Genomic DNA, 9,444 nt, shown 5'->3' on the forward strand with positions numbered 1-9,444 from the left:
AACCATGCATGTGCCTTTGACCGGAATCAAACCCAGGACCCTTTAGTCCACAGGCCGACGCTCTATCCACTGAGCCAAACAAGCTAGGGCTATACTGACCCGTTTCTGATAAATGACACTTTTGCCCTTTATAATTAATAAAGCCATCTATTAAAATAAGAGTGAATGGTTTTGTCAAATAATAAAATTGTTATGTCTATTTAAAAGTGCAATACTCTCCGTAACTGGATTGGCTCAGTGGATAGAGCATTGGCCTGTGGACTGAAGGGTCCCAGGTTTGATTCTGGTCAAGGGCATGTACCTTGGTTGCAGCATCCATGTTTCTATCTCCCTCCCCCTTCTCTCTCTGAAATAACTAAAAGCATGTTTTTTAAAACAGAGGGAGGAGGAACCAGAATGGCAGCTTAGGTAAACGCCAGTACTCGCATCTTCCCACAACCACATCAAAATTACAACGGAAATACAGAACAACCATCATTCAGAACCACCTAAAATCTGGCTGAATACAAGTCCTACAGCTAGAGAAGTAAAGAAGAAAGTACATTGATATTGGTAGGAGCGATGGAGGTGTGGAATGGGCTGGTCCAACACCCAGGTGTGGCATGTTTTAATCGGGAGGGATAGCTTGGCTGAAGAGGCCTCCTATGAGAACCAAGGAGTTCCAGCCCCACACCAGAACTCTCATCTCAGGGTTGCAGTGCTCTGAAGAGAAGCCCCCATAACTTCAGGCTGTAAAAACCAGGGGGGATGGTGACTGAGTGACACAAAGGCTGCTGGATACCCAGACAGTTCCTCTTAAAGGGCCAGCCTCATTCACTCTGCACTCCAGCACTAAGGCAGTAGCTTAAAAGGATCCAGGGACATTCATGGGTTCCAACCCCACACCAGAACCCTCATTTCAGGGTTGCAGTGCTCTGAAAAGAAGCCCCCATAACTTCAGGCTGTAAAAACCAGGGGGGATGGTGACTGAGTGACACAAAGGCTGCTGGAGACCCAGACAGTTCCTCTTAAAGGGCCAGCCTTATTCACTCTGCACTCCAGCACTAGGGCAGTAGCTTAAAAGGATCCAGGGACATTCATGGAGAAACTGAACTATCTGGCATCAGGGCAAGAACTGGGTGGTAGCTTTCTCCTAGACAAAAGTGCTGGCAAAGGTCATTGTTCCTCTGCTGAGATCTCCCCTCTACCCAGAGCTGCCTGGCGGGCACCATATCCAAGTCTCCATCAACCTGGCCCACTCTGTTCACCCTATCCTGGTGATCCCCTGAGATCCCACCCCACTCAATTTGTAGCCCAAGTTGTTTGCAGTGGCTTTTCCATATGAATGGCCTGTCCTGGCTCAGGCTTCAGACTTTCCAAACAATTCTCATACAAGTAGTAGCTGAACTCACAGAATGCACCATACCTCTCAATAAGTGGTCTCAGGCCCAGCACCAGCAGCAGCTTGCTAAGATTCATAGCTTGGCCTCTCCTAGGCACCTCCAAGCCCAATACAAGTAGCAGCCATCTGCAGATCACTCTGTAGCTAGTGACAGGAGGCCCCAGAACTAGTTCACCCAGTGTACAGCTTTTGACCATGGCAACTTACAACTCTACCACATTCATGAATAACACACTCAAGGAGTGGACTCAGTAAGCACCAAAGCCCCACTGAAGCAAGTCCTGCTCCATAGGGGTGCCTCCCGCACAGCAGCTCTTTCACTATAGTCGCAGCTGGTCCCCACAGCTAATTGGCCTAGGGATCAATTCTTCCCAGTGACACCAGCAGCAATCAAGGCTCTACTACAACAGGACAGTGCATATAGCTCACACAGGAGTCCACCTAGGATGCCCAGCTCAGGTGACTGGGAAGAGCTGAGCTACTAGGCCCTACAAGACACCTACTACACAAGGCCACTCTACCAATTCCATAAGATATAGCCTCTCTACCTAATACACAGAAACAGCCCTGGCTGATTTGGCTCAGTGGATAGAGTGTTGGCCTGTGGACTGAAGGGTCCTGGGTTTGATTCCAGTCAAGGGCACATCCTGGGTTGCAGGCTTGATACGCAGTGGGGGGCATGCAGGAGGCAGCCTATCAATGATTCTCTCCCTTCCTCTCTGAAATCAATAAAAACATTTTTTCAAAAGAAACAAACAGAAAAGCAGCCAAAATGCAGAGACAAAGAAATATGTCACAAATGAAAGAACAGAAGAAATCTCAAGAAAAAGAACTAAATGAAATGGAAGTAAGCAAACTACTAAATACAAAGTTCAAAACAGTGGTTATAAGGATGCTCAGGGAACTTGGTGAGAATTTCAAGGAATTGGTGAGAACATCAACAACATAAAAAAGGGCGCATCAGAAATGAAGGATACACTAACTGAAATAAAAATTAATTTACCGTGAATCAACTATAGAGTAGAGGACACCGGAATCAAATCAGCAATTCAGAATATGAGGAAGCAAAAAACACCCAATCAGAGGAGCAAAAAGAAAAAGAATCCAAACATATAAAATAGTGTAAGGAGACTCTGGGAGAACTTTAAGCATGCTAACATTTGTATTATGGGGGTACCAGAGGAGAAGAGAGGGAGCAAGAAATTGAAAACCTATTTGAAGCAATAATGACAGAAAAATTGCCCCACCTGGTGAAAGAAATAGACTTACTAGTTCAGGAAGTGTAGAGAGTCCCAAACAAGAGGAACCCAAAGAGGCCCACACCACGACACATTATAAATAAAAGGCCAAGGGCTAAAGACAAAGGGAGAATCTTAAAAGCAGCAAGAGAAAAGCAGTTGGTTACCTACAAGGAAGTACCCATTGGACTATCAGCTGATTTCTCAACAGAAACTTTGCAGGCCAGAAGGGAGTGGCAAGAAATAGTCAAAGTAATAAATAGCTAGAACCTACAACCAAGATTACTCTACCTAGCAAAGCTATCATTTAGAATTGAAGGTCAGATAAAGAGCTTCATGGACAAGAAAACACAAATGAAATTCATCACCATCAAACATGAAATGTTGAAGGGTTTTCTTTAAGAAGAAGAAGTGGGGGTAAAGATCCAAAATATGAACAATTAAATGGCAATAAATACATATCTATCAACAATTGAATCTAAAAATCAAAATAAATGAACAAAGAATCTAATGAACAAAATAAACTGATTAATAAAATAGCACCAGAGGCATGGAACAGACTGACCAATCTCAGAGGGAAAGGACGTGGGGAGAGATTAACCAAAGAACTTAGATGCATATATGCATTACCCATGGACACAGAAAATAGGGTGGTGAAAGTCTGGGGCGGGCCAGGAACCAGGTAGAGGAGGTTAATGGGGGAAGAGAGGACATCTGTAATTATCTCAACAATAAAAAATTTAAAATATATATCCAGATCATGTCCCATAATCAGTTAGTGATCTTGCCTTTAATAAATGTGTCCTTTCCTGGGAAAGTGTAAAAATCTTGTAGCGATGGCAACGAGAGGAATAAGACCACACATGCCAACTGGGATGTAGCTCAGAGAAGAAGCAGCTCTGGTCCATGTGTCTGACCTACGTGGTGTATGTAGGTAAGTACAGAGGATGACAGAATAGTCCCACTGAGTCCTGTGCCTTGTGAAGTGACAACCCCAGTACAAGCCTGTTTTCTCTCTGAAACCCAGTGTGAGGACAGTGCATATCCCTAGCTCAGTGGTCGGCAAACTCATTAGTCAACAGAGCCAAATATCCACAGTACTTCTTCAAAATAGACTCGCCCAGGCCGAAAACCGACTTCTGCGCATGGGCTACGAAGTTTCAATCGCACTGTATGCGTGCCCACACATGGTATTTTGTGGAAGAGCCACACTCAAGGGGCCAAAGAGCTGCATGTGAGCCCACTAACTGTGATTTTTTTAAAATTTAAATCTCTGAAGCACATCAGAGATGGAGAAGCTTCCTTCTGTGAGCCACTGAAGTGGAGATGGGGTGGGTTTGCCCATTAGATACTTGTAATGACAAAAATAGAGTAGAAAACGCCAAAAACTCCACATTCTTTCACAGTCCCTCCAGGTTACATTGCTGTGGGGCCGCCCTCTGGTGGTTATATTACAAATTACACCTCCCAATAAGGTCAAGCCATTTTTTCCAACCCAGGGTCACTCCTAGGGGCAGACCCAGGAAAAGTCAGCGTCAAGTGAAACAAGGACCGTCATTTTTAATACCTCAAGGATTGGCAAATGTTGGCAAATGACTAACAAACTCATTCATCCATTTTTGAAATGTTATTTTTCCTCTGGGTATATTTTTTTCTTGGGATCTGCAGCAATTATAGAGATCTAGTTTATAGGAGCACATAGCCGAGGGTCATTTGTGAGAGACATAACAGCTTGCACGCATGGAAAAGACACATCGATCTAATGAAGCCTCATCCTCCATTCGGTTCCTTGGGAATGAGAAAACAGGTTAGCTGCAGGATAATATCAAACTTAATGTTGCCATTAACTGCCCAAACCTCTCCATTGCCCACTTTATAGTGGGGCCAGGCTATGCTGCAAAAGAAGCTTGAGGGACTCAGGGTCAAATTTTTCCCAAGGGGGTATCGAGAGGCACTGTGGACCGGTTCCCCATCCATGGAAAGACAAATAAATTCCAAGCTGAGAGTTAGAGGCATCCCTACTAGTTTCTGGGATGTACTGGGCTGTCCTGTGGTCTGAGAACCACAGTGGGGGCAGGTTCCCTATCTGCAGGAAACTACCTGGGGTGTGGAGTGCATACCCTGTGCTCTGAGGGCAGACTTACCAATGATCCCCATTATCTCGGGCCCTGAAGACGAATCCTGTCAGCCTTCTCTAGGAAGATAAGAAACTGCCTGGTGCCCCTTATCTTTGAAGCTGAATGAGTTTAGGCTCTCATTTATCCAGCAAAAGTTCGTGCAGACTCTCAGAAAGCAATTCTAATTGAAAAGCCAAAAGCCATCATGGGGAGGGTGGACTTACTCCACTCACACAGGTGGACTCCACTCCTCAGGGATATCCTGGCATCCAGGTGCCACCCAGGTATAGTTCACCCCATGCCCTGAGGGCGGGCTTACCAGTGGTCACAGTGATGGCTGGGACTGTAACAATGGACTTCCTCCACTCAGCCAACTGAACTCCACTCAAAACGTAGCCAGTCCCAAGCAAGGTGTCCCTGCTGGTCTGCCTCTGGACTTAGAGGTCTCCCCTATCGTGTCTGTCCATACAAGGCATGCTAATATCTCTGTGGCCTCCAACGGAAAACTCATCCTACAAACGCTAGTCTCCAGTTGTCAAGCTATTGCCCTGCCTATCATGTTTGAAAAGCCCTGCTCCTGTGGGAGGCCTGGGAGAGGCAGAGCAGCCGCCCTTCGAAGGCAAGGGATAGTCCCTGTTAAGTTATCCCTGAGGCTTTCATAGAAGTTGGAAATAAAGAAAAGATGGTTAAAAGAGTGTTGAAGGAGTTGAGGGTGGTCCCATTCCCTGGTTTCAGGAACCTTAGGGAGCACACAGAAAAGATGTTTTAAAAGACAAGGAACCTTGCCGAAATCGGTTTGGCTCAGTGGATAGAGCGTCGGCCTGCGGACTGTAGGGTCCCGGGTTCGATTCCGGTCAAGGGCATGTACCTGGGTTGCGGGCACATCCCCAGTAGGAGGTGTGCAGGAGGCAGCTGATCGATGTTTCTCTCCCATCGATGTTTCTAACTCTCTATATCTCTTCCTTCCTCTCTGTAAAATATATTAAAAAAAAAAAAAAGACAAGGAACCTGCAAGGGATCCAAGAAGATTCCTGGTGACCTATGTATGTTAGCTGGGCCAGCCAGACAGAGGCAGCACCTTGGGCCCTGAGGACGAATCCTGCAAAAGTTCGTGCAGACTCTCAGAAAGCAATTTTAATTGAAAAGCCAAAGTTACAGAGCAGTCATCCTTTTTTCCCCCTCCTGTCCTTAGTTATCTCAATTCTTCTCTTTAGCCTCGGTTCTCGTAACCTTTAGCCTTTAGCTCTATCTCAAGGATTGAAAAAAACAAACCAAAAAAACCCCAAAAACAAAAACCAGCTCAAAGAAAGTTGGCCTCTAGCTTAAAACAAAGAGGTTCAGAGTTCCAAGAAACTCACCCAAGTTCACCCACCGCAAAGCAAGGAGCTTGAGGGGCACATTGGGTCCCTGCTGGTACCCAGCACTGGTCCAGATCTGCAAGGTGGTCTTGGGTGGCTTCTTGGCCACACAATCCTGAGTCATGGCACCATAATGTGAGCAGTGGGAACAGCACCAGGTGTTAGACTCATGGGTTCAGAACCGACCTGGGTTCAACAACTTTGGTACTTAAGTTCTGACTAGGACAGAATTCAGAGCCAAGACTTGAACTATAAGAAAACATTTATTTGGAAAATAACAGAAGTAGACGAAGTAATTTGTAGAAGAAATGGGTTTAGGAAACAAGTTAAAGAGGTAAAGGAAGGGCCCTTGAAGCTTAGAAGTGAGGAAGGTAAAGGTGACATGCCTGGGGGATGGAGGGAGAAAGGAGGAAGGGAAGCTCAGGCATGCTCCCAGGAGGGAAAGTGTTCTGGATTCTCTGTCCTCAGGGTTTTAAGGGTGGGGATTTTAGGGGAGGTCCCAGGGGAAGATCTCAGTAGAATATTCAGCAGCTCTCCAGGTGTGTCCTTTCAGAGTTGTGGTCTCCACTGATGGATTGGTCCTTGCCAAGGCAGGCAGTCATTATTCAATGCAGCTGGTCCTGAGGTCAGCCTTGGTCATGACATTGCTTGTTTGGTTTTGCTGCTTTTCTGGGCCTGGAGCTGAAATACAACGGAAGCCTAGATGTCATCTCTAGGAAGGAAAGATCATCAGGGGGTCCAAGTAGCATGACCAGCGATATACTCAGGGAGGAAAAGTCACCCTGGGGAAAAGGACACACACTATGATTGTCCTTTGGTAGAGCTTTCTGCCCTGGTGACCTTCTCTACCTGCCCCATCATCCTTGCTCTGCTCGTCTGTCTAACTGCTTACCACACTTCCAGCTGAGGCCTCAGTCCTTCCCCACTCAGTCCTGCACCAGCTCATTGTCCCCTCACACTCGGACAGCTCTGTCTGCCCAACTGCCCAGTCCCCCCAGGGCTGCAGAATGGTCATTGCTGCCCCTGACCCCACCAGTCTGGAGGCCCAGTCCTGCCTTCCTGGTCAGCTGTGGGGCCAGGCTCTCAGGCTCCATGTTCTGATTACCACCACCAGGAGGTGGCAGCAGCTGAACAAAGGAGAGATGCAGGGACAATTGTCATCACCCTGTGTGTCTGCAAGTGGACATGTGGGGCAGGAGTCCAGGGAATGACGGAACTTCCTGCTAATTTAGATGTCAGGAGTGTATGTGTTGGGAACTTAATAGAAAATGCCTGGATGTTTTCTTATTTTGGAGGACAGGCTTTTGAGTTTGGAATTACAGGTTTCCCTTGGTTGCCACGGTCATTGTTAGTCTTATCCATTTGGGACACAGACTGCAAATTCAGCACGCTGGTTCAGGGTTGGTCTTGGGATGAGGCAGGGACAGCCAGTCCTGGGGCCCCTCTGCAGACAGATGTGTTCTCTGCTGGGAATAGTGCTCCTTCATGGACAGCAGTACCCAGCCCCCTGGTGACCTCCCCCCTTCCCGCAGGTCCTACCCCTTCTCCATCCCCATCTCAGTCCTCAGAGCAGATTCTGAGCTGACTGCCCCAGGGACATCATGTGGGCCATTCGCTCTCTTTGCTCTGCTCCTGTTGGCTGCCTGGTGCTGTCCATGACCACGAAGGTTCCCTGAGGATTATACATGTGTGTGCATGTGGGTGTGTGATGGGCCTCTGTACACATGTGAATCTCGAGGTAAGGGTATTTGAGAGCCATTTAACAACTATTTATTTTAAATGCAAGAATTCATGGTTAGGTCTTCCACATCCAATTAACAAAGGTTCATGTTGTAGATGAATTACTCTTCTCAACGTCCTGCCTTCCCATGGTAGAATGACACACCCACCCCTTTGCCTGCGCCTTGCAGCTCTTCCCACTACAGGATAGCATATCCCCACCCCAGCCCTGTTTGTCCCAGGCTTGGCCAAAAGAACATGGAGTCCAGGGATCTCCATATCAAAAAGCACCTCAGGAAATTCTCAAGGACACAGCAAATTTGAGAAACATTTCCCTAAATGGTATAAGTTACAGGTTCCACTAGTGGGACAGATGTTGCCGTGTTATGGATTACAGGAGTTTTACAAGTATGTCTTCCTCATCCTAATCCGTAAGACAAAACCACAATATCCAAGCCAATATGTAACCAGCTGTGTAGAGGTACCTGGACACTCAGGAGATAAGAATACTATTGTCAGCTCTGAACCCCCCTGTTTCAAGGGCTCAGCAACCACATGTAGGGACTGACTCCTCCCCTGGACAGGTTGACCTGAGTGTTGCCTGCCGGAACTCTCAGCCCAAGGTTCCCGCCAGGTCATGCTTCTTGGGAGGCCTCTCACTCCAACATGCCAAGCTGTTCCTCTGGGACCAGTGGAATGTAAAGTCTGCTGGAAAGAGTAGATTCCGGCAGGGTTTGAAACATGGGGGGCGACGTGGACCGGCAACAAATTACCAACACTGGATCTTATCAGGCTCAGCCCAGATGAGCGAATTTATGTGAAAATGAGAAATTGAAAGCTTTGAGGAAGATTATATGCTTATGATCAACATTTAAATATGCTATTGGGAGATGTGGGAGAAACTGTGACCACTATAGAAATTGATGAAGAAACATATGAAGAGATATATAAGTCAACAAAACGGAATATTCCAATGCTTTTTGTCTGGGGAGATGGTGTTGTGCTAGTTGCCCTCCATTGAGAGTTGGTTGAAACAAAGGATATATCCTGTGTGGCAATTAGAAGACTTTATATGATTGTGTCTTTAAAGGTAGAAGATATGCAAAAGAGAAACCTATGTAAATTTTGATATTTAGAAATGACCAAGGATTCTTCTGCTCCTGAAATGAGTTTATTTGCACATAACTCACAAATTCTTAAGCTAAATGCCATTTTTCTTTCTCCAACCCTTCCAATAAATGTGATCTCCAAAATGCAGCCCTCTTTTTTGGTTTATTTGCTCCAATGTTTTTTCCTGAAATTTTCTTTTTTTAAAATTTAAATTAAATTTGATGTTTTCTTTTTTAAAATGCAAAAAAAAAAAAAAAAAAGAGTAGATTCCCTGAGAATGAGGGCCTAGGAAAACATGCAGGAGACAACTTACCCCAAATGTAGTACGAGCCACACATGATCTTGGAAATCTCTCAAAGACAGGTAAGATAAGGCTTCAGAAGCAATCCAGTGAAACGGCCCCTTTACAAAGAAAAATATTTGTCCAGGTGTGAAAAAGAATGTCTTTTTCTCTACTTGTTAAAGTTTTAGACATCCTAGTCCCTGAATTTTAGACCCAAAGTTATAAGCTTGGTACTTTG

The 9,444-nt window shown here is 45.8% G+C and overlaps 1 pseudogene; it reads left to right on the forward strand.

Moving 5' to 3' along the window:
- Nucleotides 1-8,470: 8,470 nt before the first annotated feature.
- Nucleotides 8,471-9,068, forward strand: LOC102757564 (annotated as a pseudogene).
- The last annotated feature ends 376 nt before the right edge of the window (nucleotides 9,069-9,444 follow it).

This window comes from Myotis davidii, unplaced genomic scaffold, assembly GCF_000327345.1.
Source record: "Myotis davidii unplaced genomic scaffold, ASM32734v1 scaffold3972, whole genome shotgun sequence".
In the NCBI taxonomy this organism is placed as follows: domain Eukaryota; kingdom Metazoa; phylum Chordata; class Mammalia; order Chiroptera; family Vespertilionidae; genus Myotis; species Myotis davidii.